Below are 13394 nucleotides of genomic sequence, written 5' to 3' on the forward strand. Positions count from 1 at the left end.
TTGTGTTTTGATTATTGATAAAAATTAATAATAAACAAACAAACAAACAAACCTCCCATAAATCTTTGGGGCAAGTTGTGACCATTTAGAATAGTATCATAGCAGGGGCAGGCCAGCCTGTTTCACCACCTGAGGTGAAATGGGAATTGTCACCACCTGCCCACCCTTCCGTTGCTGCCCCCCAACTTCTGCTACCAGAATGCCCCAGCTCTCACAAAACTTTCGCAAAGCTTTGCTGCTCAGCTTTTCTACCCTTTCAGGGGCGCAGGAAGATGAGCAGCAACGTCGTGGCACACAGCCACACACCGTCTTGTTCCAAACTTTGCAAATGTCCTGTAAAGTGTTGCCACTTCTCCACTCAGGGACAAGGAAGATGAGCAGCAACAGCACATGCTGGAATCTCTCCTCTTGTCAGGAGTGGTGGAAGCAGTGGGGCAGGCAGAACCTCCTGCATTTTTGCCGCCTGAGACAGCTTTTTCTTCCTGCCTCATGTGTGGGCCGGCTCTGTATCCTAGTGCTCTAAATGAATGCTATGCACAATTTCATATACCACTATCATTGTTCAACAAACCCACCTGCAAAAGTGCATTAGTTATACTTTAAAAACTGTGGCATTGCAAACCTTTCTTGCGCTTATTTTATGGTTTATTGTCAAAACAGACCAGCCCACCAGGCTGGCGATGAGCATTTTGGATGCTCCTGAGCAACTATCTTCTGAGGACCTTCAGCACCAATTCAGCAAAAGGATTTGATTCACACACACACACACACACACACACACACACACACACACACAAACAATCCTCTGTTGAATTTCCCATCACATATGAAGTTGCATAATTCGGGCTGGCATGTGTAGCCCCCAGCCTTGCACAACCTGTGGCAACAGATGACATTGCATGCTAAAAGAGGCCATGAGAGGTCTTTCAGACTGTTTTGTGTTCGTAACAATGGCTTATGCTGCCAGTTAGGACACAGCCCAAACTCTCAGCATCACTCTGGCAAGAAGGGGTCGGACTTGGATCTGAAATTCTGAACCTGGCCAAAATGATGCCAGTTTTTCAGAAATGAGGATTTTGAGAGCACATAAATACAGACAGAGTGGGTCCTGCAACATTCAACAGAAGGAAAAAGACACATTTGATGGATGATATGCAAATTAGGAGTTTGCTGTGTGAGGGCGAGAGTGTGCAATGCAATAAGTGAGGCAATTGCACAAGGCGTTATATGGTTACTATGTCAGTATATAGTTAGGAGACCGCAAGCTGGAATAATTTCTATACATTTGCCCCACTTTTTCTTTTCTTTTTACAAGATACCTCCAAATCCCTGAACATAGAAAAACAGGACACCAGGGATTTAGCTACACTAGAACTCTTTTCCTTGACATGTTAGCTTTCTGCAGACAGGATCTAATAATCTGTTTGGTTCTGTTTTTTCAACAACAATGAAAGAGGTCTGCTCTTTTTGGTTAAAGATATGCTTGGAAAAATATAATTACTACGTTTTACCTATTAAATTATCAGCAGTTCAGAATTAGCCTCCTCTGTGAGTGAAATTGCAGGCTGTGCACTGCATTGATTTACTTGTTTACTGCATTTATATCTTGCCTTTTAGGCGAAATCCTCCCAAGGTGGCCAAGGAAAAGTCAATAAAATGCAAATATCAAAGAAAGCATTTAAAAAAGCCAAAAAATTAAGAATGAAGGCTGCAATCCTAAGGCCACTTACTTGAGAGTAAGCCCCATTGAATTCAATAGGACATGGTTCTGAGTAGACATGGTTAAGCTTGTGCTGGGGAAAAAGAGCAGTAATTATTATTACATTTTTATTTATTATCCAAGGAGCTCAAGGTAACATACATGGCTCTATCTCTTCCTGTTTTATCCTCACAACAACCCTGTATGACAGGTCTTCCTGAGAGACAGTGGCTGGCCCAGAGTCACCCAGTGAGCTTCATAATAATAATAATAATAATAATAATAATAATAATAATAATAATAATAAACCCACCCATCTGGCTGGGTTTCCCAAGCCACTCTCATGTCTGTTTGAGGATTTGAACCTGGGTCTCCCAGGTCCGAGTCAAACACTCTAACCAGTGCGCTACACCCATGAAGGCAATTCCCTTACCAGTTTAAAATTAGATAGTATTTTTTTTCTTGGGGGAGGGAAGGGGCTGGAATGGATATATACACAATGCCTGAGCCAAAATTCATCTACATCTGTAATCAATAAAGTTGTGGCCATTTCTAATTCAGATCCTTGTCTGCTTGAGTTTATTAATCATATCTTACATTTAGCTACTGCCCAGGGGGTGGGGCACTGCAACTGGGCCTGCAACAAACAAACAAACTGACTGACTGACTGACTGACTAACTAACTAACTAACTTTCTGGGGAGTTCCCCCACATTTTTTCCAGAAAAAAGCACTGGAGGCAACATAAAGCTATCAATCAAATGCCAAGTGGAACAAAACCTTTTTTAAATGTCTCCTTTAATACCATCAGTGAGGAAGCCAGACTCACTACTTGTAGGAGGGAATTCCAAATATGTGGGGCCATCATTGAAAAGATCATGCCCATGGTACCCACTGTTCTGATTGTGTCTTATCTCAGGACTCAGAAAAGTTTGCATGGACACAGGGAGTCTTTCAAATAATGGATCCCAAACCATTCAGACTTTAAGGCTCTGAAAGACACACACTTAACGTGGGAGCAAGTTCCATTAAGCTTTAGGAGGCTCACTTCTATTATGCTGATATTCTTTACATGGACTTTGTGATTTTAACCCATGTGCAACTATCATCATTATACATGCCTATTTTATAGTTTTGTTGTTCATCTTTTAATTTTAACCTGCTGTTAAAACTGTTCTCTCTGTTTTATATACATAAGAAAGTGACAATTCAAAAACTTTACACACAAAAATGTGGCTTGCTTATGAGTAGACATGTGTGGAATTGCAAAGTAAATGTCGTAGCTAGCGTAGAAGCTTCAGGAGTGAATAAACACAAACATACCCATGTGGTTTAAACTTGTGGACCCCAAAGAATGAAAAATCTAGCACCTGACACTAACAGCATTCCAGAAAGACGTTTCCAAAAGGCAAAGATGCAGATGAACACAAACAGGATCTGAGTGCAACAGTGCTCTTTCCACTTGCGATTCCCATCAACCAGTATTTGCAAGCATAATGTCTCCAACACTTTGCTTTCAAATTTGTATTGGACTTCAAAGAGAAGACTCCAGTGAATAGAAGATTGTCCTCTGTACAGTAGGACATATGGGCAGTCTTGCACAGTCCCTGATAAATACGTAATAGATGGGTTATATTTCCATCTAAAAATAAATCTGAAGTATGAAAATAAAGAGAAACACAATGTGAAAGACACAATGTGAAGTTTGTAGGTTCCAACAGGCTTCAGAGCAGTGAGATTATTGAGGGATGTCATCATTAAAATGGGTTGAATACCAACTAAGGGTTGCATACAACGTTAGCCAAACTCAGGGAAGACCCATTGAAATGAATGGACAGGAGTAAGGTTCATTAATTTAAGTGGGTTTATGCTATGTAAAACTTTTTTTAAAAAATAATTGATTTAGAAGGCAGGTTTCATCATTGAAGTCAAACGAATCAACAGGGCTGTGAATAAGTTAAATGCATTCTTGTTTATTTTTCAATGCTAGTTTGATTCTGGTGTGTTCCTATAAAAACAAGGGATGGAAAAGAACATATTCAAGGCATTGTTAGCTGTTCTGTTTATTACCTTTTACATATAGTTATCTCACACTTATTTCAATACAAGGAAAGGGAAAGTAAGGAAAGGAAAGGAAAGAAAGGAAAGGAAAGGAAGGCTTTGGTGATAGATTGGTTTTGGTGACATGCAGATATATTTAAATGAAATGAACTGATTAATAAGCAAGTGATTAATCAACTATTTTAAAAAAGATGATGATCAGTTAACAGCCCTAAAATATATAAAAATCCCTTTCCCCTGGCAGAAGCATCAGGTGGCTACAAGTTTCAGGCCTGTTTTTAGATGCCTGAGGTAATTTTCAAAACCGTGTGAGGAAAAAACAATAATTAATTGTGTCTATCAGTTTAAATGGGCTTGTGGTGGAAAGATATATGAGAATGTTTAGCATGTGTGTGAGTGTGTGAGTGAAGGTGTCAACGGAAAGTTAATACAGTATTTTCCAAGAGGAAGAATCATATTCCGTGTCAGGAACAGAGGAGAGTTTTGTTGAGTGGTTAAAAGTTTTATGTTGTTTGCATGGTTCAAAATGACTTTTCTTTCCCTCGGCAGAAGGTGAGAAATCAACATCCTTACAGGTGAAAAATTGGGAGAAGCGGAAGAGAAAAAGAAATGTCAACGTATCTCTCTGCTGAGTAACCACATTTGTAGGGATGATTTACCCTGACTTTGCTTCTGAGATTGCTGAATTAACAACACTGCCCATGACAGGGAAATCTCACATCTTTGCTGTCTCTAGCAGTATTCATTGTGATGAGGGCTGGGTTGAGTAACGTTTGCACAATCACAAAGGTCCTGGGTTCACATAACACTTCTTTATAACACTGGGGGTTCCCACAGGTGCTGGTCACTCCAGTGGGGCCCTCCCTGTCATTGGGGTTTCCATGTAGTTGTTTATGTTATGGCAGGGGAAATGGCAGCTGCACCTATTACATAATACGAAGTCCAAAGGGCAGGCTTCAGGTTTGAGATGGCTCTAGTCATAGTATTTTGTTGCCAGCAGGGGCAGCCCAAGACATTTTGCCGCCTGAGGCGACACAGCAAATGGTGTTCTCTTCCCAAGTTCAAAGTTTCTTTATTTAGATCATTTACACACTGCTTAATATAATGAACATTATCTCTAACTGATGTACAGCACACTAAAACAGCAAAGGTTACAAAAATACGCAATAAAGCATTGGTACAAATTACTAATAAATAAAACACCGATATAAATTCCATCTTTTGACACAGTTCCTCACTCATAAGAAGAGCCTGGTGGATTGGGCCAATTCAAAGTTTCAAAATGCCTGGCTTTTTTGGGGGGGCAGGCTTAAAAAAACAGAAGGACCCTCCATTTTTCTTTTCCCATTAGTTGAACCTAACACTATTTTCCATTGTTAATAGCAAGACTTTTCAGCAAGCTCTCAGGTTGGCACGACTTGCCCTCAGCTTGTGGCTTGCAGAATCTAAGGAGACTTGTAAAGCATTAATCATAATAGTAAAAGCAAAAATTAGGGAATTAATATAACATAGTAAGGACTAGCAATAATCCCAATTTGTGCTGTACCGCTGTAGTTTGTGGGTTGTGGTAAGTTTGTAAAGGGTTTCTAGGAAACCCCAAATGTGGTTAACTACAAAAAAAGAGAGAAATCCGTGCTGAAGCTCAAGCTATAATATTCTAAGCACAGGATTTCCTTTTGTGGTCTTCTGAGATAGGAAGACGGATAATAAGTGCCTGCAAGAAGGCTTTCTTGGGTTTGAAGGGCAATATGACACTTTTACTTGGAAGCTGATTTGGTTCCATATCCTTGCCTTCCAGAGAGCTCTTTCCATTGGATTCAGAATGTGTTACTTGTATTAGATGTTCTCCAGCCTTGTGCAGACCTTCATGGTGTGCAGAAATGAATATTTAGGTAGGGGTGGGAAAACAAACCCAGTGGCATTTTCTCCTAATTCCACATTTTCTAGGCTTTGCTTGCTCAGGGACCTCTGCTTTTCACACCCTGCAGAAATGAAGAGCGGTTGGTTTATGCTGAAGTTTATGAATGTCCATCGCCCTTTGTGTTAAAGAGACTTTAAATGTGTGAGCTGGTGGATAAGGTCAGGTAATGATCCTGATGCCTCTTTCCACGCATTCATTTTTATACACAGTGTTTATGAAGTCATTGTCAGAAATTTGTCTTTCGGTATGTATGGTATTGTGCTGAAATGAATTTCTCCACACTTTTCCTTATATGAGTGTTTTAAGTCAAATCTTGTTTGACTTAACTATTACTATTTATCCACTCTTCATCCTAAGTTCCAGAGCAGGTTACAAAAATGAACAAACATAATTAAAAACAGATTAAAACAATTTGCAATCACAGAAATGAGATGGGTTCAACAACATCTGGAGTGCTGCAAGCTAGGAACCCTGAACTAGCATGTCAGTCTAGGACTGGAGAGTAACAACCTTCTTCTTCCTCTACTTAGACTTCTTCATAGTAATCTCATCTGTGTCTATTCAGAAGTCAGTCTCATTGATCCCTGGTAAGTGGCAATTTTATATACTCTTATCCAGGAAGTGCCACTGAACTTGATTGGACTTACTTCTCAGTATACATGCATAGGATTGCACTGTTAGAGTAGTATTTAAAGTGTGATACTCCTGTGGACTACAAATGGAGATTTTTTTTAATAACAAAATTTAATAATCCTGAATTTGATGTTTTCATTGTTTCTTTGCTTTTCTGTTTATGTCTGTATATTTCAATCCCTGTGTGTGTGTGTGTGTGTTGGGTTGTTTTCAGTTGTATGTACGAAATTGTTCTTACATATGGAATTGGTTTGAATTGTTTTTACACATGGAATTGGTTTTAATGGTTGATGTTTTCTGCTGTGAAATTGCTTTGAGATATTTCGTGGGAAGCAATTCATAAATGTAATCAAAGAAGTAACTAAAATGCACTGTACGTTATCTTAGCTGCTTTGAAAAATGGAATGGTGGTTTTTTTTTAAAATATATATATATATATATATATATATCTGTAAAATAAATGTGTCATTTTCCTCCAGCCTGTTTGGACTTTTGGCAATATCGTAACACCACATACACAGCAAAAAAGACCCTCGAGACAACAGGAGAGAACATCACCTTTTTTTTTTTTACAGCAATAAAAATACTTTGGCATCTACCCTCTTCTCTCTGCTTCCTTACTTGAATGGTGAGCTGTAATATCATGAGAGCCAGTGCAGTGCAGTGCAGTGCAGTGCTTAGTACAGGATTCACCAACCCGGCCCCCTCTAGTTTTTTTGGATTACAATTAGCTCTGCTATTTTATGTGCACAAGCATGATTTCCATTCATGACTTGGACTGTATTCACACCATACGTTTAAACCACAGTCCACACTCCACCCCAAATAATCATGGGGACTACAGTTTGCTAAGGGTGTTGGGGACTGTAGCTCTGCGATGGGTGCATTACAGCTCCCAGGATTCTTTGGGTGGGGAGGGGAAATGTGCTTTCAAAGTGTGGTTTTTCAAACCACAAGCATGAGCGAAAGGATTCCAAAAGAGTTAAAACTTCTCTCTGTCTCCCTTTCTCTCTCTCTTTCTCAGGTGACCTTTCAGGCATGTAGCAGCAAAGAAGTTAATACACTTTGCACATGTTAGAGAGCGACAGGTGGCTGCTAAAGCCCCCCATCTGAGCTGCCTGCATTCCTCGCTTTTCAAACTGGTGGCCCTGGTATTCGGGATTTATGCTACCTCCCCCCCCTGCCCCAGGCTCTGACTGACAAGCTAATCAGTGTGCCAGAGAGCCCCTAAGCTATTGATTCCAATGTAACAGAACACCTCCCAGTCAATGGAACGGCAATGAAATGCTTCAGCAGCGAAGAAAAGGAGGCAATAGACTGTTGAGCAACTTGGAAGAAATTTGCTTGCTGGTTGCGCGGCAGATATGAAAAGACTCTTGAGGAACAGGCTTCAATAACCAGGTTATTAAAGGGGAGGGGGGCCCAAAAAGTCACAAAGTCAGGCAGTGGGTGAGCAGAGAGGCATAGTTAGGGCATAGTAAGGCATATCAAAGAGGAGAAAATAAATGGTCCCCTTGTGGTGTCAGTGCTGTTTGACAGTGGGACAGACTCCCTTGGAAGGTGGCGGACTCTCCTTCATCTAATAATAATAATAATAATAATAATAATAATAATAATAATTTATTTATACCACACCCATCTGGCTGGGCTTCCCCAGCCACTCTGGGCAGCTTCCAACAAAATATTAAAATATAGTAATGCATCCCTTAAGAGAAAATATTATGAAAATGATTTACAGGTGGTACATGACCCCAGTCAAGCTTGCAAAAATTTATCATTCGCCCAATAATAAATGTTGGAAATGTAATGAGACTGAAGGTACCTTCTACCACCTTTGGTGGACCTGCCCAAGGATTAAGGCCTTCTGGGAAATGATTTATAATGAAATTAAGAAGGTACTTAAATGTACATTTCATAAGAAACCAGAGGCATTTCTCCTGGGCATAGTCGGCCAAGTGGTGTCTAAGAAGGATAGGACGTTTTTTATGTATGCCACCACAGCAGCAAGGATTCTTTTAGCAAAGTATTGGAAGACGCAAGAATTACCCACGCTGGAAGAATGGCAGACGAAGGTGATTGACTATATGGGACTTGCGGAGATGACCGGCAGAATCCGTGACCAAGAAAAAGAGACGGTAGAAGAAGATTGGAAGAAATTTAAAGTATATCTTAAGAACTGTTGTAAAATTAATGAGTGCTAAAATGTCAAGGGAAAGGAAAATATAGAATTATAGCTGTAATTGATTAAGTATGAGAAGAAGTTAAAAAACAAAATAAGTAATTAGACAATTGGTGTGAGGGGTTGCTGAAAATTTTTTAAAACAGGGATGCAGAAAAGGGGAGGTAGGGGAAGTCTGGGAAGTAAGGTTTAAGAAAAAGATTTTTGAAATTATACATGTTTATATGTTTTGTATGTCTATGTATTGTGTGTTGTTTTGTTTTTAATTTGTGTTGGAAAACCAATAAAAAATATATAATAAAATAAAATAAAATATAGTAATGCATCAAACATTAAAAGCTTCCCTAAACAGGGCTGCCTTCAGATGTCTTCTAAAAGTCTGGTAGTTGTTTTTTCTCTTTGACATCTGGTGGGAGGGCGTTCCACGGGGTGGGTGCCACTACCGACAAGGCCCTCTGCCTGGTTCCCTGTAACTTGGCTTCTCGCAGTGAGGGAACTGCCAGAAGCCCTCAGAGCTGGACCTCAGTGTCTGGGTAGAACGATGGAGGTGGAGGCGCTCCTTCAGATATACTGGACCGAGGCCATTTAGGGCTTTAAATGTCAGCACCAACACTTTGAATTGTGCTCGGAAACATACTGGGAGTTTTTAAGCAGAGGTTGGATGGCCATTTGCCAGGGATGCTTTAGTTGAGATTCCTACATTGCAGGGGGTTAGACTAGATGACCCTTGGGTCCCTTCCAGCTCTACAATTCTATTATATTTTGATTCAGTGGCTTCTTTTGTGGCTGATTGGGTTGGCCATAGAACAAGATAAAATGGGCTGTTTTTGGGCCACAGAATTTAGGACAGGGGTGGGTGGGGAAACTCTGGCCCTTGAGCCGTATGTGGCCCACTGCCTAAGTATCTGAAAGACCACCTCCTTTCCTGTTAAGATTTGAAGAGGGGGGGCCCTTGGTAGTTCTCCCACTCTCAGGAACATGGGGAGAAGGTGGTAGCCCAGGAAAGGTCTTCCTCTGTGGTAGCCCTTAAGTTACAGAATTTCTTCCTCACAGGGGTGTTTCTGGGATCTTCATTATGTGGCTTCTGTCATATGCTAAATATGTGACACAAGAGATACATAATTTAGGATCCACCCTATTCTCTTGACTATTGTTTGCTTCAAATTGATTTTAATAATGTAGTGTGCCTTGGAGCCTTATGGTGAAGGGTGGGTAAAAAAAAAATGCCTCAGGGCACTCCCGGGGAACTCACTCAACACAGAAGTGGCAGATAAGATGGCTACCAAGGGCTGAGGTATCATACCCTCCCAAAGCCAAGCCCCTGTCTTTAGGCCACACTTCTCACAATATTGCTCCATGTGCCTCTTTGAATGCTTTTGCCAGACTGGAGTCTGCACTTGAAATTTGATAATGCCTCTTGCTTGCCTCATGTATGCGCAAACCTCTGGCTGTACTCTGTACAGCTCTTACATTTGTCTGGTTTTCTTGCTCCTCTGATAATGCCAATATTCTTTTCTTCTAAGAGGGTGTTCACCTTGCCCATATGTACGGCAGGAGGCCTATCTCTTTAGAACCCACTTGTCTTCCAAGTATCCGTGAAGCCCAGATTTGTCTAGGTGCTGGGCTTATCTACTTGCCCAGGACCCCCACCCACCCTGCCACTTCCTGAATACTTCATCTTTTATCTCTCTTTTTGTTCATTTTGAGTTAAGCTACAAATACCATTCAGAAGAAAAAGTAACGGTCCTCTGATTGCGCATTTGAGAAAATGTTCGTCACGCAGGCAATTGGCCACACAGAAATGTTGGTTAATTTTTCAATGACACCAAAGTGGCTGACTTGGCACAAAGTGTAACTGACAAAATTAGTCTTCTTAGGAAAGTTTTAGAAAAACAGTTAATCAATTATGACTTCTTCTAGTTTCATAGGAATGTAGGGGAACTCCCCCCTCCCATACCCCTTCATCTGTCTCTGTCCGGGCACAGTTTCATTCATGCAATGTTAGCGGTTTTTGTTTTTCCGTAACCTGCAGATGCATAAATCTTGATGTTCCTCTAAACTTCCACTTCCATCTTCATAGATCTCTGTGTAAATCACTCCACTCTCAACTTATACAGAGACCACCTTGTCCCTTATATGCCCAGTGGGTCACTGTTGCAGAATTTATCCCTGGAGTCCCTAAAATATCAGAAGCCTGCTCCACAGTAACTTGGAGCAGAGTTTTCATGTGTGGTGCTCTCTGTTTTGTGGAAGAGCATCCCTGTTGAGATACGACAGGCACCCATTATTTGGACAATTGCAAACATTTTGGTTTCAGCAAGCTTTTCCAGCTGGGAAGATATCCCTGCCTTAGTTCTTTATTTTGTATTGTTTTTGAATCTATCATTAATTTTTTTTAAAAGTATTGTTTGTTCGGTTTTTTATTATTATTAAAAATGTGGATTGCCTGGAGACTCATGGGAAAGACAATTAATAAAAATTAAATAAGAAATAATGCAAGTTGTATTATCCAGCTATTCTCAATGCAGAATTCCTGGCTATATTTAGCCATCTGTTTAGACTGGGAATGATGACTCATCCGTGGAACAACACAGTCTGAACTTGTCCCAAGTGATGCAGGCTCACAGTGCAAAAGGCTCAACCCTGAAGACATGCTGGATGCCTGGAAGCCTTGTAGATGATAATCAGTTTAGTCTACATGAAACCGGAATTCCTGCAGCAGCACTTATGCACTCCTCCCGAAAGAAAGAGAAGTCCATCTTTTTTTTGAAGTTGAATGCAAACAGGGACCAATTCCTTTGCAATCAGCCGGCTCGCAAAGGGCTTACTGTTGGCTTTAGATTAGCAATGAAGTCAGTGCTGGCGTGGCGGCCGGCAGCTGTTAATGCCTATCGCTTGCTGTTGACAGGCATTAATAAAAACCTAATCTGAGGAAATTATGAAAAACCTTGCCTTTATGCAATCTGGTTTATGTTTTGGCATGTGGCAAGAATTGGATGGGTTTTCAGGGGGAAACACCGGTTCCAGCTTCTCCCTGTTCCAACTGGAAGCACCACACATGCATTTTGTTTTATTTTTAGGTGTAACTGACCATGATGTTATAATGTTGCACCAGCAATGAATGACACTCCTAAGGACACTTTTGTTAGCATGGTATGTTGAGAAACGGATCCTTTAATGCTGTCCCTCCCCTGGGGAAAAAGTAAAAAAAAAGACTCTCAAAAGCACGTGGACTTCAAACCATGGCCTCAGATTGTTATGGAAAAGAGAAGAATTGTGGTCATCATTGCAGGAAAACAGGTTTCCTGAAAACCAAGGCCACTCCTCCTGTGTCATTATACTAATTAAAGCATTAGGAATATCCCAAAGCTTTCAGAACATGAGATGATATGACCCAACCTTGGGAGCTGAACCCTCATCAAGCACACTGCTTCAAATACAGGGGGTGGAAATGTGACGTTTTGGCATATTTACCGTAAATTCCAATCCACCAATTACAATGGAAGAAGCAATGCCACCACAGATATATGGAAGTTAAGGACACAATCTATGAAGGTCTTCTTCACAGTATCCATCAAACTGAATGAAAGTTGGACAAAGTATGCCTCTGGAGTGTGAATGAGAGCTACCTTTGCCAACTCCCGTTGCACAGCTCCTCTTCCTTTCAGTGAAACTTGCTTCAGGGAATGTCCTACAGGCTTCTGTGTCATTTTAGCTAGAAAGCACCAACTGTGATCCCCATCGCTGTATTGCCTTGCTTTGTGTGTGCCTCCACTGTCAGAAGCAGTATGCTTCCAGTTGCTGGAAAACACAGGAGTGGGGAGAACTGTTGCACTCAGGTCCTGTTTGCAGGTTTCCCCAGGGGCAGCACATCCTGTTTCGTCACGTGGGTAAAAGAGGAAAGTGTTGTCCCTGCTGTAGCCTTGCTTCCCAAGTCGCATGGTGGCAGGTTCCATCAAGATCTCTTGAGAACGCCACAAGATCTCATGAGAACCCTGACGAGATCTCACGAGAACCCAGAAGCCACTGCCACTTCTTACTTCTCCAGTGGTGGCACCCACTGGATTCTACCAACTGAGGCAGCTATCTCAGTCTGCCTCATGAACAGGCCAGCCCTGGGTTTCCTCCCACAGGCATCTAGGTGGCCAGGATGCTGGATTTGATGGACCATTGATGCAAGGCACTTCTTATGTTCCTTTGGACTACCACAATACCCATGGGTAAGGCTTATTCAGGATATATGTAACTGCTTTTTGCTGATTCAAGCCATCAGACCATTAAGCTTAGGAGGCCTCTGAATGCCAGTTGCTGGGACTCGCAAGGGAGTAGAGTAGTGCTATTGTGCTCATGTCCTCCTTGGGGGTGAGGTTCCATTGGGGCATCTGGGGGGCCACTGTGAGAACAGGATACTGGACTTCATGGTCTTTTAGCCTGATCCAGCAGGGCTTTTCCTGTGCTCTTCTGCCTGTGTGTGTATACAGACGAGAGAGGCTACAAAATAAAAAAGTACTCCCTAGAAGAAAGGAGACAAGGAGAGAGAGAGCCAACTGCACACACACGCACACACAGAGCACTCAATGTAATAAAGTCAATTTAAAATTTGTTCTACCAATCTTTTGCATCTGTAATTTTCCCATTAAACGTAAATGCCCATGAGGCATGCCATTTGCATTACATTGCATTTGCAGTCTTTAAAACAAACTATAAATCCCCCCTCCTTGTTTTGTGTGATTGATGTTGTGTGTATAAATACCACCATAAACCTCAAAGGGGGCTAACAGTGACAGTAAATTAAAGTTTTCAAGTCTGCCAGTATCACAGCACTTGAGCCCTTGATCTTAAGCAGTGTTGTTAACCCCCATCTCATTGCCCTACTGAACTCACCTCTCCCTCTCCCTCTTT

At 41.3% G+C, this 13394-nt stretch overlaps 1 long non-coding RNA gene across 1 annotated transcript; it reads left to right on the forward strand.

Moving 5' to 3' along the window:
• The first annotated feature begins 4215 nt into the window (after window positions 1-4215).
• On the forward strand, window positions 4216-6407 carry LOC310831996. The gene is made up of 2 exons (XR_014558100.1): window positions 4216-4376; window positions 5987-6407. It is a non-coding gene; the product is annotated as an uncharacterized lncRNA (long non-coding RNA).
• Window positions 6408-13394: the final 6987 nt, after the last annotated feature.

Source organism: Podarcis gaigeae, assembly GCF_964106915.1.
Source record: "Podarcis gaigeae genome assembly, chromosome: 14".
Taxonomy (NCBI): Eukaryota; Metazoa; Chordata; class Lepidosauria; order Squamata; family Lacertidae; genus Podarcis; species Podarcis gaigeae.